Here is a 23,468-nt window from a genome sequence, read left to right as displayed (position 1 = left end):
CTGCGTTTATTTAACACGTATAGATTTTACTGTGGTGAAATTAGTAAAAAGCCTCAGCGTATAATTGTACCACAACCAAGCAATATAGAAGTCAGATGCGACGGGCAAACTAAGCTCATTATGTTGTGCTGCGTCAAGAATAGGGTACAGGTATTTATAAAATCAATCGATGTCACGGCAACAATTTACCTTACTGCAGACATGATTATCTCCAATGTATTTCCAAGACAAGACATTGTTGGATCTGTAATGAACCTTTCAGCTACAACAGCGAAAAGGTCCGTGAACACTGTCACATCACTGAGCCTATGCAATTACGGTTACGAATTTACCGTAACAATATAAAAATCCCTATTGTGCTTCATAATATGCGTGGACATGATGGATATCTGATTAAAGCCAGAGTTCGAGGTCGCATTAAACACAGCAATAAGCATTATTGCCAACACTATGGAGAAAGATATGACGTTATAATTTAAGCTTCGACAAACTCGCGAGCATCCTTGCAACGAATAATAATAATCGTTTCAAACCAGTCGTCGATACGGTGGTGCCACTGATAATGGAATGTTTACTTTGCTTACTCGTAAAGGCAATCTTTTTATGTAAGTACACGAACGACTGGGCCAGGTTTGAAGAAACTCAGTTGCCACCGCTGTCTCTGGAAGTAATTTCTGCTAAGGACTTTGCACAGCAAACAATGTCTAGTCAGAGTCTGTCAAAACCTCAGTGATTTTCACGACCTGTATTTACGCACCGATGTGCTTTTGCTAGCGGATGTCTCCGAGACGTTTCGTGATACTGCTGTCTGTGAGTATAAGCTCGATTCTGCATATTACTTTTCGTCAACGGGTAGGGCATGCGATGAGATATTTACAAAAATAAAAGTAAAACTGGAGTTTCTCACAGACACTCATCAGCACTTCTTTATTGAGTGGGGAATAAGTAGCGGTATTTCGACCTATACGAACAATACTCTCGTGCATGGGTATGACCCCGCTGACCCAAACAGTTACGATATGCACATTTACTCCAATCTCCAACTTGTATCATGAATCGTAGTTTACATGAATCGATGCCACAGATGGGGATATATAAAAAGAAAATATGTGGGTATGATCATGACAGAGACTTTGAGTAGTATTATTTAGTCGACTTGGAGTATCCAGATGAACGACTACCCACTGGCACCAGAAGCAATAGCTGTATTGAAGTCGTGGATGTTCCCGTATCACTGTCGAATCTTTGAGGAGTTCGGCCACCCTTATGCAGATTGCGCCAACCTTGTTCAGAACCTGAGAACTAAGAGCAAATAAGTACTACATGTACATGATGTGCACTAACGTATTATGTGATTGGGTATGCGTATACAACGAACTGATTGGGTGTTCAGGTTACGCCAACTTGTGTGGACGACTCCATACATCCACAAGAACAAAGATCTCAGGGAAAATGCCACGAACGAGCTTGAGAAAGATTTCTTTAAACTCATGAATCGGAACTGTGATCGGAAAAACAATGGAAAACTTCCGCAAACAGGTCATAGTTGATCTTGACAACAATAGTGAACAAGACAAACTTCGCAGGCTTTTTACTGACCTGGCATTTCAATCATTGAAGACAGATTCATTGCTGTTTACAGTAAGAAAGTTAAGCTAAATTTAACGAAGCTTATTTATCAAACCCGCAGAGTCTAAATATGTGTCTGTGGGCAAGCAACATGTAAACAAACATATTGATCGGTTGGAAGCATTGGTGGGGTCAGTGGCAGTTATGAAAGTGGAGCTTCTGCAGCCATAGCTCCTCAATGTTACATACTGTTTAAATATTTGCAAACTTTGTTTTCGGGTGATATTACATAGATTACTCCGGCAGCGCCAGTGCCTCTTCTATATCATAATCTACGGCTGATACATCTTTGTTTTACTCTTGTAAACTAGAATGGGCACATGCTTGATCTCCGTATCGAAAGTTTGACAATACATCTGCACATTCGAGATGGAGTTGGCATTTAATACAATGACAATCGTGCCTGGATGTAAGATACCCCCTACGAGTTGTTAAATCGAAAAAACTCGACATGACATATTACAGAACTGGCCTTGGTGGTGGCACGTGATGTTTTTACAGGTATAACAGAGGTGTTCGGATCCCTGTCTTCGCGCGCTGCACCTATCGCTAAACAGGTTGCAATGCGAGTCGTTAACAGCATTAAAAGAGTTGCTCTGGATCGGTTGAAAATCTGGGATTGCGAGCGATTCATTTGATTCAAGATCGACAACAAGTAGTGACTAGGACATCGCGGATATAAGCAAAGCCTATTTCACTTGCATCAACAGCAAGAACGCATAACCGATTCGATGATTGCAAGTGCAGAATGGGAAGAACATTATGTTTGTGGACGCGAGAGGAGAAGCCATCAAAAGGTATTAGACGAAATTCGTATTGTATAAACAATAGTAAAATTTGAATAAGTATCCGTTCCAGTATTTGACATGGAAGTGCCTTTGAATATGGACCAAAGGAATAAAGATATTCATCATTATTTACAACCAGCTAAGGTTCCTAATCATAATAACAGAATAGAAGTACAAGCGCCATATAGGTCTCGGTGCTTTCTTCCGTGTGAAATTTTATTTTAAATCGATGTAAAACTTATGGGAACCGATGATGCTGATTACAACGACGGTAAAAAGGGTGGATTTGTCAACAACTGTATCATGGTGTCGTTCATGTCGCATGATATTTCTTCGATGGAAATGAAATTGAAGCATGTTTGAGTAACGTTGATATTGCTACAACAATTTTCGGACTCTCCAGATACAGTGATGATTATGCAAGTAACGTTGTCCCATCTACAATGTTCTACAAAGATGGATTCGTCCATGCAGGTCAGTTTTAGCATACCACTAGAAAACTCAAACAATACGGGAGGAACTGCTAAAACGCAAACTGTAATTACCATCAATCCCGAATAACAATGTCGGATTCGCACAGCGTCGATGAGAACTTAATGGAGCCTCATTATCGTTTTCGTGTGTGATTCCTCTCAGTCGCGTATTTGGGTTTTGCAGTTCGCAAAGTGTCTTTCGGAGACTAGCACACAATTACATTATACTGACAGAAAAGATGCAATTTGGCATGAAGAAGGCGTCAATAAAAGTCAAGTTGAGTTGTCGAAATTAACATTGTGGATGCCTTTGATAATCAAGTCAATGGCTGCAGAAACACCTTTGTTGTCGTTTATAAGTACTGGAGGCAAGCCACTGTTGTCATTTCACACTCGTACCACAGACTCGATAGAAAACGGCGCTCAAAAGGTGTCTGCGCACCAAAACATGCCTTTGTGATTTTTCAAGAGATGCGTGGCTCAAAATTGCATTTGACCGGTTTGTGGTTAAACGGTCATCAAGAACCCTCCAAAGAAATTTTGCTTGACCTCAGAAGTAATTATAGGACATGTGCATATAACAAAGCTGATATCTTTTATAGGGCGGGATGAAAACGTTGATACAGGTCTGTAAATTTCCCAGAAAGACTTCACCACGTTACAATCAATTTATTACTTTTCGTTGTAACACCTGGACTTTCAAACACGCACTATGATCGATATACACTTTTATGCACAAGTAACTCGGGTGTAGTAATTGTATTTTAAAATAAATAAATAATTGTATTTTCAAACATTATTTCCGCAAATTAATAACAACTACATAGTTCAACGCTAGCCAATTTGTCTATGCAAAATCTATGACGTTAGCGGTTTTTTTTTTGTTGTTGTTTTTTTACTGCCTCATACCGTATACACTCGCGTATGACGATCGGGCTAAAAGTAGTAAAGTCATGGGGTATGAAAGGGCGTTGACCTATCCCAACTACATAATCTAAATGGCCTATTATGACACTACTGAGGAAGATCTTGCATTAAATCGAAACGTAGGGAAACTTATTTTCCACGCAACACTTTCCACCACTTGTAAACAGACAGTATATATAATTGGGACAATTGGCTGCTACATATATATGTAACTTATATGCAGGTGGTTTCTATTTAAGGTTTGACTGGTATGGTGATTCTATCTCTGTCTCTCTCTATCTGTGTGTCTCTATCTGTCTGTCTGTCTCTGTCTGTCTCTCCCTCTCTCTCTCTGAATAAGACGTCATTTTAAGCATTTTTTAAAGTTAATTTCAGACATGTACTTTTAAACTTTTTGAAGGTCAAGGCATGGAGTTGGATGCTCACTATATGTCTTTAAAAACACGTACCTTTTTCACCCCGTGGATTAATTTTTCTTTACTTGACAAACTCAGGTATATGCAGAAAGTAATATACATAGATATGAAATTCTCCGCGACTAATGGGTAATCATCAACATACAAGGAATATAAACAGAATTTAAAGTCTGTTTGAATGGCATATGTACTAAATATTAATCCTATGAAAGAATCTTTCCGTTAAGTACGTGACGTGAATATGTAATATAGTGTATACCGACATATCTGATACACGTATTTCGATCAATAGATGGATGGAATGATGGATCGATTTAAAGAGATTAATAAGATTTTCAGATTACCATTAAAATTATTCATGTAAAATGTTTAACTACTCTATGTGCAAGTGTATGGCAGTTGCGTCTGTGCGGATGATTTGTTTTATTTTTATTTTATTGTTTTCGTTCACCAGCATTCATGCAAAATAAAACATTCATGATTTAAACAACACTAAACACTAAAAACATAGACATGTCAAGGAATTAAAGAAACTGAAAATGGACATCACATGCTAAATATTAACGCAGGAGAGGACAGGGATTAAACTTTCCAATCAAAGAAATTAATTCATGAATTTCAATGAAAAAGAAAAACTCAAGAGTGTCCTGTTGGTGTTATTGCTAAAAGTCATGGTGAAAATAATATTCAATAAAGCGGATCATCATCAACAGCAAACTAAATCTAAATGTATACACGTTTTAATATTTGTAATCTGAAAGATTAAAAGATATTTCCCTATTGCAACACACACACACGCACACACACACACACACACACATATATATATATATATATATATATATATATATATATATATATATATATATATATATATATATATATATATATATATATACACACATATACATACATACATACATACATACAACAATCTCATAATCAGATATTGTCTCGCCTCAAGTTATTATACATCGTTTATGCATATTAAAAGTGTAAAAATACCAACTTAAAACTAATGTGTATAGCATTTTTCATATAAAGCATTTCTTTTGAAGCAGATTGAAAAGGAGAGACATGTACTGCCTTGACTACGTCATGAATACTGTAGTAAATTTAGAGTATGTGCACTTGGTTGTAGTGCCCCGTTTTAAGCAATTCTTAGATTTGTGTGATTACTTGTTTGATTATTGGAATTCGGCGCCATGGAAATATTCCTGGCCCGAACTAATGAGCTAATTAATAGGTGCAAACGTCACGGAGTGAAGTGTTAGTGTGTTTCCATGATGTCCTGGTTCACTAGTAGTGAATTCCGACCAAAACCGAATGAATGTCCCTGTCGTAAAATAGTACATATTAAAATCTAGTGGTATACATTGGTAGCGTGACTGCAAGGACAGTACTTACGGTATTAAACCGGTAAATTACACAAGGGCATAAATAAAAAGGGACTTGACAGACACCGTTTATGTCGCCATGTGGGCGAATATGGTGCAGTTATATCGGCGAAATGTGCCTGGAAAGCATACATTGACTGGCCTAAGGTGGCGGAGTTAAAATAGTTCCCATTGTTAGGGAGTACTCATATATGTTCTAAGGCGTGAACGGTTGGTGGTACGGAAACATAATGAAGCCAAAACACGCAGATGTACGGTTGATAGATAGTTGGCAGTTTGGTTTATCTGTGGTCTTGCATTAATTAGAGGAAAATTTAGGTATAGAATGGACACGTCGGGCTTTCTGATTTACAACTGAGGTTGTATGGAAGTCTTTGGAAAGTCGGGGTAAACTTATGACTTCTAGCGAGAATCGCGCCAGGGTTTGACAACCGCTCGGTCAAGTAAATACCCGTGTGCGTGTAACAATACGATAAAAGAAAATATATAACTTAAAAAATGCCTAAAAAGATTCTGATTTCAGAAAGAATGAGCGCTTCATGCACAGTCACAGATCTTTTAGTAGAAAAATCGTTTTTCTTAACTGAATACCCGTTTTATCAACAATATTTGACATTTTCTAAGATCAGTCATCTTAGTTAAAATGCCTGAATTGTTGCCGTAATTCTGTAAATGAATGCCTTGATGTACATGCCTGAATTGTTGCCCTAACTCTGTAAATGAATGCCTTGATGTAACTGAAGTAAAGACCCTGACTTAAGCTATCAGTCTTAGCAATCAAGTGTAATATGGATGTTTCACGGTTTTCTATTAAAGCTAGTACATAAATCAGGACCCCAGACTTTTACTGATGGATATAAAATAAAATATAAGTTTCCCTTAGATAGTTTCGAATTTCCTTTTTCATGCTTGAATGGCCTATTCACTGTTTACTGATCACGTCTAGACAGGGGCCTCATCAGAATTATTTATAGAGCGGGGGGTGGGGGTGGGGGCAAACATGTAGTTGTCGGCTATTAAGTTTTATACAATGGTGAAATAATACTAATTATGTTGATGGTGGTGCTGGTGGTTTTGGTAATGATGATGACCATGACGATGGATATGATACAGGATACTTCAGTAAAATATAAGACAGGGAAGTGTAGTCGATGTAGCAAAATATTTAAACATATAGCTCTTCCTCATTTTACATAATAAATTGATTATTTGGGTTTTATCTATGACCGGTGTGAAAGGAAATCGAATAAATGAGTAACTGCATTTTTAATATATATATATATATATATATATATATATATATATATATATATATATTACATGCGAAGAAACTTGTCAGCAAATATGGTTGAAGATGACAAGATGATTTGTAATCTTTGTGCATTAGCAATATTAGAGCAATTTCAATGCGATTTCTGAAGAAAGTTTTAATCGCTTTATCAGGTAGGTCGTATTTTGAATATGAGAGAGTCCGTTAAATGTTTGTTGACTAGTGTCGAGGGAATTTTATATACTCTAATGAAGTCTGTCGAAATACTAAAACCCAAGCTTCAGTGCTTTGCGTTAAAAGCACATTACGATGACATGGTAATTCCACCACTTGTGAATTGTTTATTGAAATAATTTACCCTAAGAAAAATTTGTATGGATTTACCCATCAGATGGCACAAATAAATTTAACAAGCACTTGATATAAACATTATACACAAGTACGTAAACAGTCGTTGTGAAAATACCAAATTCGACAAAAATCCTGAATGGTAGAAATATCATGTTAACAACAATATTTACTGAATAAAATACTGAATGAACTTTCCATTGCTACATCCCAAAACCATTTGAAAGTATATTGTAAAATATAGAACTTGGGGACATATTTTAAAACAAGCGAAGAACTTCTAACAATTATATGCCAATAAAAACCACGAAAAAGCCCAGTTACGTCATGTGACAATATGAAAAAGGCTAATTGTACAATGATTAAAGAAGATTAGATAATAAACAATATGCAATACGACAATTTGGAATTTGAATGCAAAGAAAACTGAACTTGAAAGTTATTTGTCATGATAAAAGTTCAGTATAAGCCGGTAAAGTAGAAGACCAAGTACCCCCTTCCCTGAAAGTTTCACTTTTAAATGTTAAACATTAAAACTCTGAAGGATACATGGTGGCTGAAATAGCTTTCTAGTGACTCTTTTAGCATTCATCATTGTTATATTAGCTTCCTTTGGGAAAGCTATTAAAGTGACACATTTTTACATTTTTGTGTACAATTATTCATTTTTATTTGGAAATATCTCTATCAATGCTAACCGGCTTCGTGGCAGTCAAAGTGAAGTAGACGTGTTCGATTTCATTCGTTGATCGGTTGGTTGGCTTTTAGCGGCACATTTACCACAGTATTCCTTATATAAGGCAGAGGAGTGGTACGTTAGTCCATTTTTCAAGGGCAGATGGAAATAGGCGATCCGCGGTGTCCTGGGCTGGTATATAACCAGCTTCCATTATATTACGAGTTAATGCTCTACTGCTTCAGCATTTGCTCTCTGAGTTAAGTGAATTAAAGTATCTACACTAATGTAGAAGTGGACGGTGTAGGAAAAGTAAATGAATTCCTCACCTAAATAGTGATCATAGTAATAACTCATTCAAGTAGACATATCGTATTTACTGCTTTGTCACAATAGCATTTGAACAAAATGCTTTATATAAGCTAATTTACACATATCTACATTAATATCAGCATCACTGGAGAATGAAACCATATCCATGGCTCCAGCTTGGGGGTTTGACATATATATATATATATATATATATATATATATATATATATATATATATATATATATATATATACCCTTGCAGTGAGGTTTAAACTAAACCCCAAAATATTAAACCACCAAGATCCTACTGTAGGACTGTGGTAGCTTGACTCCCCTTGAACCTAACTGCGTCACTTTTTGAAAGTGTGTCCCTTTGATCTTTTCTTTGCCCACCCCACCCCCTTCTTGGACAAATTCCTGTGGACGCCCATTCCCATACTAAACATCTACACTTTTTATCATCTGAAGCTGTATATGAGATCAGAAACCTTTGTTGTCATGCACTTATTTTTGTATTAAAAAATTCGTGCTAAAAAAAGAAATAAACCTAATGCAGGTTGGTCCAACATCTTTAACACAATGGACTATATGGACCAAAATATAAAGTCCATGAGCCATATATATATATATATATATATATATATATATATATATATATATATATATATATAATACTATAATTATAGGACTGAGTTTTTGTTTGAGTGCGGGCCACAATAAAATTACCCGCGGGCCTGAAATTGAGCCACTCTGATCAAGTGCATGTACTGTTTGTATTTACCTTATCGATTTTAGATTTTAGTATTTATTTGTTGTTTATAGGGAGTCAGTGTTGGATAGAAATATTTCTCAGCTCGAGTAATTAACCCATTTCTAGCAGCATAAGTTATGATTAACAGTATTCACCAGATTTTATGATAACATGGATTAGTTCCGTGAAATGGACCCTCCATTCTTAACATAAGGAATTATTTTGGATATTTGTATGTATATGTGTTAGTAATTTGAGATAGGATCAGTTCTTTCTATTATGTTTTTGGGTCGTGATTTACATTGCATAGCGTGAAGTATTACTGTTCGGCTCGAAAATTATTACTGGCGAATCATACATATGCGAAACAAGAAAGACCATGCAAATGTGAAATTGGAGTTTCGTGATGTGTGTTAATTAGGTGGTTGGAGAAAATGTATAGCATTTGCGCGTTTAAGAACCTTTCAGTTGCCAACGACTGTTATCAGGAGGTCTTTAAACCATGCTCATGCAGGTATTTGATTAGCTCGGTAACGCGATGCGTGTAACAGAGCTCATGGTTCAAGTTTAAGCTACCTAGCACCCACTCCCACTTACTGCAGGTTGCAATAATAATCCAAAAACTGATTTCTTAGCTACTGTTACACGCACAGGGGTATTTACTTGACTGAGCGGTTGTCAAACCCTGGCGCGATTCTCGCTAGAAGTCATAAGTTTACCCTAACTTTCCAAAGACTTCCATACAACTTCAGTTGTAAATTAGAAAGCCCGACGTGTCCAATCTATACCTAACTTTTCCTCTAATTAATGTAAGACCACAGATAAAACAACCTGCCAAATATATATCAACCGCACATCTGCATGGTTTGTCTTCATCATGTTTCCGTACCGCCAACCGTTCACGCCTTAGAAAATATACACCCCATACGACTGGAGTCACTCTCTTTAATAGGAAATATATCTACTGTGTTAGTCTCTTTATCACTTGACACGGTATACCGTACTCCCGCAAGCGACCGTGTCAATCAGTTCAACAGAACTTTCTGCTGACCAATCATCTACTCTCGCGTCATTTCGTTTGCCAATAGCTCCATCACCAACAGCCTCACCGCCATTTTCAAGCTGAAAATACTGCTTTATTTAGAAAAAAATTTCATCCTAGTTCAAAGAAGCGTTCTTGCTTTGAAGATTTATCAGCGTATTTCTAACAAGCGTTCTCATATATCTTAGTAAGTATGAATTTGTTTCTTTTAACATAAAATAGCAGTTAGCGCGTGTAGGACCATGAAGCAATGAAGCAGCAGGGAGGGCGAATCCTACAAAATTTAGAAGGTTCCAAATGTCGAAATAAACCCTCCAAAAAAGGGTTTCAATCGGAAATAAACCGTCGACTACGTTTCAAGAGGAACCCTTGGAGGGAGAAATCTCCTTGGGAGGTCCTCCTGAGTTAGTCCAAATACGGTTTCTGGTTGAAAAACTCATTAAAGCGCTTCGATTACAAACAAATGAACCAATTCGTTGTCGTCGCCCTCCCTGCTGCTCAATTAAAATTTTTATCAAGACCAACTCGATACCGTGTTCGAGAATCGTGTAAATTTATTGTTACAAATTCGTGTGGGTTTATTTTAGCACGAGTAAAGAAATTTCTAAACTTGTTTATGTCCATATCACCACTACACCAGGTCTGATGAATATTTCGTAACGTGTGAGTATCAACTCCGTTAAAGACAGTAAGAATATTACAGTTATCCCTGATTACTTTAGGGATCTGTGTATACCGCTGGGTTACATATATGACATATGTGTTTTTGTGTCTACCTCTGGAAAATATCCTAGCTGGATTTGATTGTCTATCCAGCATTACGTCATCGTAAACAACTAAATTGTTAATTGACCCATCAATATCATCAATACTTGGTACTTCATTAATATCAGTGATAAATTCAACAACACCGTCCCCGTTCTCATTTAACTATTTTGCGCTTTCATTAAAATCTTTTATTACATCATAGCATCGTTGATCGTCTACAGATGGAGCTACCAAATATAATTTATCCCACCTCATCCACTTCATTATTAAATTATGTAACAACTGCGTCTTGCCACTTCCAGATGGACCTATAATAATCATACGAACAGAATTTGGTAGCGCTGCGTGATGCTTAACTGGTTCTCGTTTCCTTGTTGCAGAAAAGCCAGTGATTTCCATTAGAAAATATATAAAAAGAATATGAATTTATATTGTGTGAAATGCAGGGCGCGCACGCCAACAAGTGACCTAACAACCATTACAACAAAAAATAATAGATCTGCGGTTACGGGCAAGTGTGAGCGATGAGGTACAAAGAAATTTAAATTTATCTCCACTGGCAAGTCAGGTGAAAAACCAAAATCAAGTAAAAAAAAAGCAACACGGAGGTGATATTGCAGCAAAATTAGGAAAACTACCGGGGACTCCGTGGGCTAAATACCCAGGAGAAAAACATCTTCCAGGATATAGTTACTGCGGTCCAGGAACCCGACTTGGTATCAGACTTGATGACCAAGATCAACCAAAACCAGGTGAGTATCCGATAAACGCTATTGATAAGGCGTGTCATGCTCATGATGTAGCTTATAAAAGTAATGATCTTTAGCATAGACATTAATTCGCGCGTTAAATTCCATCACTGATAAATCTCTCAAGGAAAAATTAGCTAGCTGGTTAATAAAATCCGCAATGAAAGGTAAATTAACACTAGATGCTGGTAATTAATTAAAATGGAGTCGATTTATTATTCCCCAAAAGGATATTGGAGGGGTAGCGCAGCAATTAGTAAACTCGCTGAAGCAGCAACAGTTACACGCGTTACTGCTAAAAATTGGTTATCCAAACAGGCAATATGGCAAATTTACCAACCACCGCCTAAACAAATTCACTTTGCACATTTCAGTGTCAGTGTTCCTAATGAAGTTCATCAGGCTGACATATTATTTCTGCCACATGATACCATTAAAATCCGAACACGTCAAATAACATATAAATACGCGTTAACTGTAGTTGATGTTGCAAGTAGATACAAAAGATGCGGAACCGTTAACGACTAAAACAGCATCTGAAGTAGCCAATGCTTTTGAACGAATTTATCAACGAGGACTTCTACGATGGCCACATCTCTTACAAGTTGATCCTGGCAAAGAATTTCAGGGTGCAGTATCATCGCTGATGAAACAACATAACGTCACCATCAGACGGGGACAAACTGAAATTCACCGTGATCAGGCAATTGTTGAGTGATTTAATCGAACACTTGCTGAGCGGTTATTTGGATATCAGTACGCGAAGGAATTCATTCAGGACAAGAGATCACGCGAATGTGTCGCAAGATTATCAAGCGTGATAACTGTATTAAATAATGAAATTACTCGAACAACCAACATGAAACCTATTAATGCAATTACCAAAAAACATATACCACAACGACGTGATTTTTCAGCACAGCCGATACTGGGTGATGTCACTGTGAGATATTTATATGAACCAGGTGAGCTTGAAAAGAGTAAAAAAAAGAGCGACTGATCCTATCTGGAGCATCACTACACACAAGATATCTAACATAACTAGATCTACTGGTAGACCAGCAATCTACAGACTGGATTCGACTGTTCCTCAACGTGGGTTTACACGTGAACAATTACAAGTAATTCCCGAGGACACACAATTACCGCCTACATCACTTAACTAGCGCCTGTACGTCGATAACACTCAAGACAGGTCAGCATGACATTTTCACGTGTATGACCAAGACGATTATCTTTTCTATCCACGGTGAATTGTCTTGAATGTTTATCCGAATACTGCCACAACATTATACAATTACAACTTGCACAGTGATTATTCTGCTGTTGTTTCAGTGTCATGATAAATTCAACATTAATGTCAAATTCTCGATTATTTCTTTTTGTCACTCTGTTTGTAGCAAGCTAATTTTTTTCTTATTATATCACTGTTGTTTTCATTATTAATTTCATCAGCCATTGACTCATCCAAGACAATTCATCGCAGCTGAGATATTCTTCTGACTCTGGACACAGCCAAGTAAACTAAGTTTGAACACTCGATTCGATCATCAATGATCCAAACAACTGTATCAGAGATAGTTAGTCCTTGAGATGAATGTATCGTCATTGCGTATCCTAGCGTCCACGGGGATTTATCGGTGCGCAGTGCATCTTCAACAACATTGACATCAACTGTAACAATATCATTTAATACTAAATTCTGCTTCCCCCCTGACTGTCCTGGTATATCAACGTCGATATTCTGTAACAGCGTATCAGCTGGTCTATAACACAATGGCACTGGCAGTGTTGGAAATGTTTTCTTGTATAATTGAAATAACTGTTGTTGAAGTGTGTCTCTGACTATCTTTCTACTTGCCACTATCAAATCGTTTGATCTCCACGTTTTCCAAAAGTCGTTCAAGGAAGTTTCTGAAATCACCTTGCGCATAATTTCGCACTGAATTTTATTCGGTTGTAGTCTGATTAATGTTTTAAATTCCTTTAATTCTGCATCGAGGGATCTATGATCATCAGTTATCTCCTCGTAATAATCAACAAAATTCTTCAACCAATCGTGTGGGGATGGTCCAACAAACGGAGGTGGCTGACCGTGATCGCCGCACATTATCACAGCTGTATTTTTTGTTAATAACCAATCGAGAAATGTTTTTAATGTTTCTAACGGTACCGTACATATTTCATCCCAGATAATAACCTTTGGAATATATTTCTCCCCCATTCGACCTGAAGTCCACACACCACCACTGTATTTGAAAAAGCTGTGATAAGTACTAGAATTGACTCCTCGTTGTTTCATCTCCCTGGCAAGTCTGTGTGTAGGTGTTAGCACAATCATATCTGAATTCTGTCGAAATAATTCGATTATTCGAGTTGTCTTACCAGACCTACCCGCTCCGTTCAAATAAACGGTTTTGTGTCTGGATACTGGATCGTACACAGATGGTGCATTCGACATTTCTGATAATTCTGATTTACAATAACTATCTTTGATCTCAACATCAGCGGATTCACAATAGCAATGTAACATTTCTTTTTTTATTCTCCATGAACTCCATGATTCATCATTGCTTGTAAAACGAGCCAGTAATTCTGAATATCTTTTATCGATATAAAATGAATCCGTAGCAACTCTAACTGCAGTGTCAGGAAATCTATTTATCATCGATATCAAATTTATAGAAACATAAGCGAGCATCAAAGATCTTAAATGAGTGTACTGAGGTGATTCTTCATTAATGTAACTAACAATTGTACCCAACCGTGTTCCGTCAGACAAGTAAGCGTCTTCCCGATTACAAAGTATATCTCTCGCAGTGGCATAATTAATTATATAATCTAGTTCAACATCATCCATAATCAATCGTGAGTGATGTCGTTTATGATCATATGCACCACCCTGAGTAAATTTACCGATTATTCTTCTACCGAGATCTTTTGCATTCTTCGATGACTTCATCGAGACTGATACGCTCCGGTGTTGGTAACCAAACGGAAGTCTGTTTTCGGTACGATATGATCGCTTCACTGACAACCAACGATATCAATATTTTACTGTCGATCATATATCGTAATAACACTATTGGCGCCCAACGTTTATCCGAGAAGTGTCTGCCAAACCAAACATAACAAATCGGATGAAGATTCATAGTGAATTCAAACGACGTTACACGAGCAAATCCTATCAGATCAAAATCGGGTAATGGACCATTAATTGATACTCTTACCATCTCATGACAAGGATGACCAAATCTTTCAAAATATCCGGCGCACTCGCCCATCCCAAGAAAACTTCCGGGATAACACGCGGTCATGTCCACGGAAATCATCTCACCGATATTATACTTGGTGTTCCACAAACCGCCGTGTCCGTATTCGATACAATTATTCTGGACATCTTCAAGGAACTCAGCGTGTGTAGGTCTCCATGAGTTTCTCTCTCTCTCGCGGCATGGGCAGCAACTGACGGGACTGTAAAACAATTAGTTGATAATTGCTCAGTATTTGTCTGAGTATCTCTGTGCAAGTTTTCTCATTTCTTTGTGGAGAGATTCTTTACGATATAATTCGCCGTTAGGTCTTACAAATTGATCATACTCGCCTTCTTCGGAACTTTTAAACAACCATACTGACACAGGGTCGTTTTTGCTTATTCGGCTGATAGCATCAAATATTCCACCCCAAAAGCTCTCTGACGAGTAATATCTCACAACACGATTTCGTGGAAATATTGTTACCGCGGAGGTCCAAGCGTGAGAGTTATGGTCAATGTTATTTATTGGAGCTCCATTCCGATTATATTTTGATTTGTATAATACTTCCCCTGTTATCATTGCTACGGTTATGGGGAATCTTAATGCCTTTTATAACTCGGCAACATCTTTTATTGACGCTCCTGTATCCTTAACCGATTCGGCCCATTTGTTTATTTCTTCACGTCGCAGATCAGTTAAACCGTTTCCACGCTTCGCATTTTTAAAATATTCTGTTACTCGCTCGGCTACACAATTCAGCTTTGAAAATCTCATCGGGGCAAGATCATTAATGTTGGGTGTTTTTATCGGATAAATTCCATAAATGACCGCGGTCACAGGATACGCTCGAGCGTAATATGGTTTGTCAATCCCAGTCAGCATTCCTCGTTTGGAATCTTTACTTAACAGAGCGGTTTTTCCATTAGCAAGGACAGGGTCACGTCTGTCACGGATAATCCACGTATCATCATCCGAGCGCACAATAAACTTTACTCTGAAAAAATATTTCTGATTGAGGTAATCGATAATTGTTTTCGTTCGTGTATCGTTCATTGTAGCGTCCTTGACATCGTCGTGGTGTATAATTTTGAATGTGGACCACACGTGAGATGTTCCATCATTACGAAATTCGTCTTTGGCATCTCTGATAATATCAAACAGATCAGTCAGAGCTCGCCTTCGTGAATCAGGGATTAGTCTGTCAAGATCAAATCTAGAAGCTTTCCGGGGTTTGATTGCAGATAATCTCTCAAACTCCTCCATATTATATTTAAGATAAACATTTAAATAAGAAATAATATATATAATGTCTCAAACCAATCAGTGCAAGTGGCTCAAGGTAGGATCTGTAACTGTTTGTAACAAATCCTGCAGAAAAGAATTATGCGGGGAACATTCCCAAAGCATCCGAAGGGGGAGTTCAGGACCAGTACCGTGTCTGCAATGTGGTATTGGAGTCAGGAGTAAACACAGTTATGCGCGGGTTGCGTGGGGAAAAGATACCGTGAACTTAAAAGATATTATAACAAAAAAAATAATTATGACGCGTTGAAATGTGAGCGCGATTATATAACTAAGTTCTCAGACAAATATAAATTAGACAAATAACATTATTATATAAAATGACCCAGGAATTTGTCCGACACCCTATCATCAAGAATTACGAAGCGTCACGTAATGGTGAAATTAGAAATTGCAGGTTGAAAAAAACAGTTGGTTTTGTTACTAATACTGGCTATCTAATGTTTAGTGCTGGGGAAAAAATATCTCTGTCATCGTTTGTGTTTGAGGTATTTAACGGAGTGATCGAAGACGGTCTTGTGATCGATCATATAGGCAAAAATAAATTTAATAATTCTTTATCCAATCTGAGAATCGTCACACCGAGCGAGAATTGTAAATCTGGAAACATTGGCTGTAATGATAATAGCGCCAAAACCGTTGTATCTATAAATCTAAAGACAAATGAAGAAAAAATATTTTGTTCGATATATGCAGCTAGCAAGTATTTTAATATCTGCAGCGCTTCAGTATGGAAAGTCGCAGAAAATATAACCAAATCTGCTCTGTCCAAAAACCATAATCAAAAAATTGTTTTTCATTATTGTTAGATTGTGTACTTCAATCCGAGGGGGTTTTTTTTATATAAATTTAAGGGAGATAACTCTGTTAAGCAAGTGTCATGCAATTAGTTCCCTCCCCTTGACTTTCAGAAGATTGCATAACACATGTCATTATCCTCTGCGGGAAAAGTAGAACTAATTTCAAGTATTATTTTGCAACAACCAAAAGTCAACAGTTGATTGTAACGAATCGTATACACACTACAACAGGTAAACGGTTTTCCGTGTTATCTAACACGGAAACACACTAAAACAGGTAAACGGTTCTCCGTGTTACCTAACACGGAAGTAAATATCTCCAATTACTTCCCTTGACAAAGTCAGGGTGACAGGGTCAGGGTTGACAAGGTCAGGGATCGGTAGGTGTAATCGTTTATTTACATTTTTTTCACAAGCAATATCTTTGTTTTACTGAATTCGTTTGGTTTCTTGGTTCATCTGCATTGTTTCTCGATTATATTTAAGATAAGAAATACAAAAAACCCAGCCCACCGTGTGAACTATTTTTGAGTTTTCAAGTATCAGTCAGTTTATATACTATAGGATCCGAATTATATACTGGGGTTACCCCCCTCAGGGTGACATTTTACACCTCGCGGGATTGATTTGGGGGAGGGTGTGCAACCTGTTGATCGTAGAATATAACCCCGTGTATGTTTATGCTGTCCAACACTACCCGTCAAACCTGCCAAAATGTTATAAAACAATTTGGAGGAGGCACGGTCAATAGTGTATATATTTGTGCTGTCCTTACACTATCGTCAAACCTACCAAAATGTCATAAGGCAATTTGGAGGGGACACGGTCAATAGTGTAAAAAAAAAAAAAAAAAAAAAAATTCTGGAGTTGCTCGGATGTTATAAGACAACCTAGGAGTTCACATAAATGGTGTACAATTTTTTTTTTCTTTTAAATATATAATTATAATAATATGAATTACGAAAATATCAATGAAGTAATTGTTGCTATTAAAAAAATTAGAAGAAAACAAAATTAATACGTCTGATGAATTAAATCCTGAAAAAAATATTGTCTGATTTTGAAGCACTATATGAGGCTAAATTGGAAGGTCGGTATATTTTGCCTGATCAGTATAAATTTATTTTAAAAAATCCAGACAGCGTTATATAAATCACTAGCTACAATAGAAGAACAGCAACTAGATGAATTTGTCCCTCTCTGCCGTACAATCGAAAAAATCAGGTCAGCGTTATCCGAAGAATACGAAGCCAGGAAGGTAATTAATACGCGTACAAGACAGTTGAGAAAAATTATATCAGATCGTGAGTTAGATCCCTTGATTACTAGGAAATGAAGTCAGGTACGTGGAAATGAAATTGAATGTAGAATGTCAGTCTCGCACTGACAGAAAAAAATATATTTTTTACCCACATCAATCTGACCTGCATGATTTTTTTTTTACCTGCATCAATCTGACCTGCATCAATCAATCTGATTCACTTATATCATCTGCATCTGGATCAATCTGACCTGCCGGGTTAAATATTTCCTTAAGCCGATCAAGTGTAATGCAGGAATGCATGTAATTTGAAATCTGGTCTCTGTCATATGTGATCATGCAAGCACGTTTTTGCCGCAGTTCATCTAACTGTTCCTGTGTTAATAAAAAGTCTTCATTACCGAATACATCGATGAATAAATCAACTGTGCTGACCGGGGATTGCATAAACACCTCTTTGATGTAGTTTTCAAGTGCTTGGTTGTTGAGAATAAAAACTTTCACATGCTGGTACATATATAATACTCGTTTGATTAATTAGAAATCAGGGTCTGTCAGGAATAAAATTCTTTGCAGATATATGTATTTTACTGAATTTGTCAGGCATATTACCCTTCAGAATTAGGAAATCGGATGATTTTCATGATTTTGACAGGCATATTACCCTTCAGAATCAGCAAATCGGATGATGTGTACAAAATATATATAAATAAAATATTTTTACTGTTGCTTGTGCACAAAAAATAAAATTATTATACTTGCTTGTGAATTGCGGACGATTTTCATGATTTTGACAGGCATATTACCCTTCCGAATTAGCAAATCGGTCGATTTTCATGATTCTGTCAGGCATATTACCCTTCCGAATTAGCAAATCGGTCGATTTTCATGATTCTGTCAGGCATATTACCCTTCAGAATTATCAAATCGGTCGATGTGTACAAAATATATATAAATAAAATATTTTTACTGTTGCTCGTGCACTTGCTTGTGAATTTCAGTCGATTTTCATGATTTTGACAGGCATAATACCCTTCCGAATTAGCAAATCGGACGATTTTCATGATTCTGTCAGGCATATTACCCTTCAGAATTGAGAAATCGGACGATTTTAATGATTTTGACAGGCATATTACCCTTCAGAATTAAGAAATTTGACAGTTTTTCAGTAAAAAATAAATTTCTTATAATTCTGAGCGACAGAAAAAAATATCCACCCTGACTGTCAGGATTTTTTTTTTTTGAATAAGATTCTGAAGATTGAAAATCCTTAGGATAGAAATCTTTACGATTTCACAAGTAGATTAATATGTAGTGTTTCATGTCTTAAATCAAGAAGGTGGTTAGATTGATCTGTTAGTTTGAAATTTATTCTTGATAACAGTGGATTATAACACTGCAGATAAACCTGATTGATCGGCTCTTGCACAATCAGATATCCACGTGGGTCTTTCAGGGTGAATGAATAAAGAACAACTCCTTGCTGGGCTTGATTTGATACTGTCGTGTCCGTGCTGTAGCTGCCATCGATTACATCACACACAAGACTGACCGCGACCACAGGGGTTATATTTACAATTTCCGGGGACACATGTCGGCCTTTCCCTGTTGGGTCATTGTTGTGCCGAAGAATAGTTGCCCGCGGTAGTGTTTTTCTCCGCGCAGCGAGTATGTCATCAAAGAACTCATCAATGAGATCGCTGACTGATTTTTTTTGTTCGGGGACACTATACTGAGGGAATTTATAATTTGGCAGATCTGCTGTTGTTAACGAGCGCGCAGTTAAAAATCGCTGCTTAAAACTATCGTCATCTGAGAGAGAAATCATTATCTGAATTACCCGATAGTCGATATGTTCCATGTCGGATGCAAGTTGATTTAACATTTCTACGTGTTTAATGATTTCATCGCGTGAAGTTATATCGGAAAGATGTTCTTGAAAGAGTTGCCGCAATTGCTGTAGTTTTCTTTTATGTTCTTGATTAATTTCGCTGAAGTATCTAAATATTTGATTTGGAGTAAGTAGATTTCCACCAAATGACCAAAATTCAGCCCCTCCCTTGTCTATACTCTCAATATAAAGCCCATCTTTACTCAACGGTGAATTTCTTATTTTAAGTAAAAGATCTTTGTATGATGGTGCCATATCGTGGTACGAAGTCTTATCCGTGACATAATCAGACTTTTTCAGTTCTGGTTGTATCGGTGGTGCTTCGGGTGGGATTTCAGGCCATCCTAACACTGTTCTGAACGAACTCTGATATATATCCACAGCGTAGTCTGGGATGCTTATTTCGATCGCAGAAGACAGCGTTGGTTCATGAACAGTTATTTTTATCTTGGATTCTTTTCCTGTGATATTTTTTATTCGACGCTGTAATTCCTCATCGATTTCATCAATTTGATAAAAACCCGGTTGGTATCTCAATGACGTTCCAGTCGGGAGTGCCATCGGGTCGGTTTTTATGTGCAAACACAAACGAATTATTCGCTGGTAATCCACCAAACGATTTTGATCTGATATTGGGCCAACTGTGGTATACTCGTAATTGTGCTAGTGCGATTTCTTTCACGGGAATTGCAGTTGGAAAATTAATACTAAATTCAGGGTTAGTCGAACTGACCGTTATCATTGAAATTCTCTTGGGGGTTGTATTTTCGACTATCTGCTGAAGTAATTCTGTCATTATTTATCTTTGTTGTTTTTAAATGGCGGGTGCAGTCTTCGTATATATTAATCATTAGAGCGAATTTGGAATCTGATATTGTTGTATCATCGATGCTTGATGATATCAACGACGATAATTTTGAGTATGCGGCTGTGGCTGTGTTTAGTTGTATGACGTAATCGTGCAATTTTGTGCTCGTGCACGAGGATATTTTTTTTGCGATTATATTAAAAACCCCTGCGATGGCAGTTGATGAAGAGACGATTGTTACTGCGATTGTTACTGGTGTTAGCGCTGATAATACTACTCCGGTGGATGCAACTAACGCGGATACTGAGTATACTAACGCATCCAGGATGACTGCTCGTCGTTTATATTTTTTTACCTTTAGGTTGTATTTGTCGATGAGGGTTTTTAACTCTGCTTGCCATTCGCGTACTTGATCGTATCTATATTGTTGCGCATCTAATGTTGTCGATGATGCCGTTGTCGTTGACTCTGTTAACGGAGTCATTTATTATTTTACGCAGTAACCAATTGAGGTGTTACAGCTACAAATTCCAAACACCACCAGTAACATGTTGCTTCTAATGTCTTATCGGCTGCTTCCAGTATAAACTCCTCTTCGGTTCCGCTATTTATTATTACAGTCACAACCCCGGAAAATTTATCGGTGGAATATCGCCAGGGATATTTTGTGAAAATCTCAAATTTTTCAGCACTGAACACAGACACACCAGTAACTGTTGCGGTGTGTTTGATAGTATTATTTTGTTTAGACCATGTTGCAAATCCAGATGATACCGTGTACACGATGTTGCTAAAATGCCCAGGAGTAACTCCAGGTGGGAATTTAATCAAACTGGTTTTGCTAACGATCTCAGGAATCCCACTTACGATATCCTGCTGTCTTTGTTTGATCGTGTCAATGTTGGTTTTGATATCAGAAAGATTTATATCGACAGTGAGCGGAGTGCCGAAGAATCCTTCCGCGGTTTCATTAATTTTTTGAAAGTTTCTACGAAGCCTTGAAAACGCATACTCGACCCGCAGCGTGGATAATTTACTGTCTACGGTGTCAACGTATAATTTGTTTACGACGTCGTTGTCAGATTTTGGAGTTGTTACAGCTATTATTTTGTTCCCGTTCATGTTGAGTTCACCTGTCATTGTGTCACCGGTATTTTTTAAACGATTTGATAATAACGCTTCTAGGGTTGCGAAATGCGCGTCAACATATTGTTTGTTTGAGGCATCTTCCGGGGATGTTGGATTTCTTAACACTGTTATCTTGTTTCCGTTCATGCTGAGTTCACCTGTCATTGTGTCACCGGTATTTTTTAAACGATTTGATACAACTTTTTTCATCTCGTCTCTGATGGTTGTAAACGATACACTTGAATCCCTGATTTTTCCACTGTCAGTAAACACAGGGATGTTATCCGGGGTAGCTCCGAGAACCCTGCCAACTATGTCATTCCATTTGATATTGCTGGTTTTTAGTTTTCCGTACCGGTCCTGAAAAATAACAACCTCATCTGGGTCTATCCCGGATAACGTTAAAGATTGTCAATTTCATCTTTGGTCGCATATTTTGATAAATCTACCTCACCGCGTTTTTTTATGTTTGCTTCGATGAGAGATCTTTCGTAAATATCTACCATTATTCTCTTAAGGATTGTTTAAATCGACCCGCGATATACTCGTGCACGACTTTGTGAGGTGGTTTGGTTGATTTTGATATCGCGGTGAGAACATTTAATACTTCACGGCCACATATTGGTGGATCAGTTAGTGCTTGTGTTGGTAGCGTTGAATACCAGATTGGAGTTGGAGTACTTCGTACTCTACGTGCGTATTTGAGAAATTCGACTGGCGGTGCTAACCCATACGAATCGAAATAGATAATTCCACGTGGATCGATCGCGTAAGCAACCCAGTGAGTTCCTGGACCATCACTGTTATCGAGATTAATAATTCCAGTTTCTGGATTATTCGGTTGTTGTGGTAATTGATCTCGCATAAAAACACCTTTGAAATTTGTTATATCTAATTGTTTAGCAGCATCGAGCAAATCAAAATTTGACATCGGTGTGTGCAGTACTTCGTATTGTGTCAAAACCGTTTTGGGTACCATGAAGGTGGAGTTCCTGGAAGTCTTAGACCCCGTCCTTTTTTTTGTATCCTTTTCCAGTTGCTTTCTTTAATGCCATCCGAGCAGCTGTTCCAACAGCTCCCAACGCGGTTGCTTTTGCGACAGCTGGGGCAGCAGCAGCTATCAGCGCTGGTATTGCTGCGAGAAGTGGAAATATACCACCGGTTTTAACCATATCCTTGATAGCTTTTGGAGCGAAATCAAGTTGAACTCCGGTTTTTGCTTGCTTTGCTTTATTGAAATGTTTTAGTTGGCTTTTAGTCAGCGATAACTTGTTTGGACCGCCGCTAGCGATTTGATCAATTTTTAGTGTTATCGTTGCCCCACATGCTTTTGTGTTTTTCGATTGTAATTTCTTTATCTGACCAGAAGTCAAAGTGACATTAACGTGACTATATGACATTTTATAATAAACGCGATTGATCTAATTGTCTACATGTTTTCTACTGGTGCATCAATGATTCTCATTCGGCCACTA

The 23,468-nt window shown here is 37.5% G+C and overlaps 1 pseudogene across 1 annotated transcript in view; it reads left to right on the top strand.

Annotated features, from left to right (window-relative positions):
• Positions 1-1,518: 1,518 nt before the first annotated feature.
• Positions 1,519-23,468, top strand: part of LOC149805085 (uncharacterized) — a 58,513-nt pseudogene continuing 36,563 nt past the window's right edge. The window contains exon 1 of the transcript XR_016414229.1: positions 1,519-1,641. The product of XR_016414229.1 is annotated as an uncharacterized LOC149805085 (transcript). The remainder of the gene's footprint in view (positions 1,642-23,468) is intronic.

This window comes from Sinohyriopsis cumingii, chromosome 2, assembly GCF_028554795.1.
Source record: "Sinohyriopsis cumingii isolate HCF-2022 chromosome 2, ASM2855479v2, whole genome shotgun sequence".
Classification (NCBI taxonomy): domain Eukaryota; kingdom Metazoa; phylum Mollusca; class Bivalvia; order Unionida; family Unionidae; genus Sinohyriopsis; species Sinohyriopsis cumingii.
Note: the sequence above shows the minus strand (reverse complement) of the source record. Positions and strands in the feature narration are given on the sequence as shown.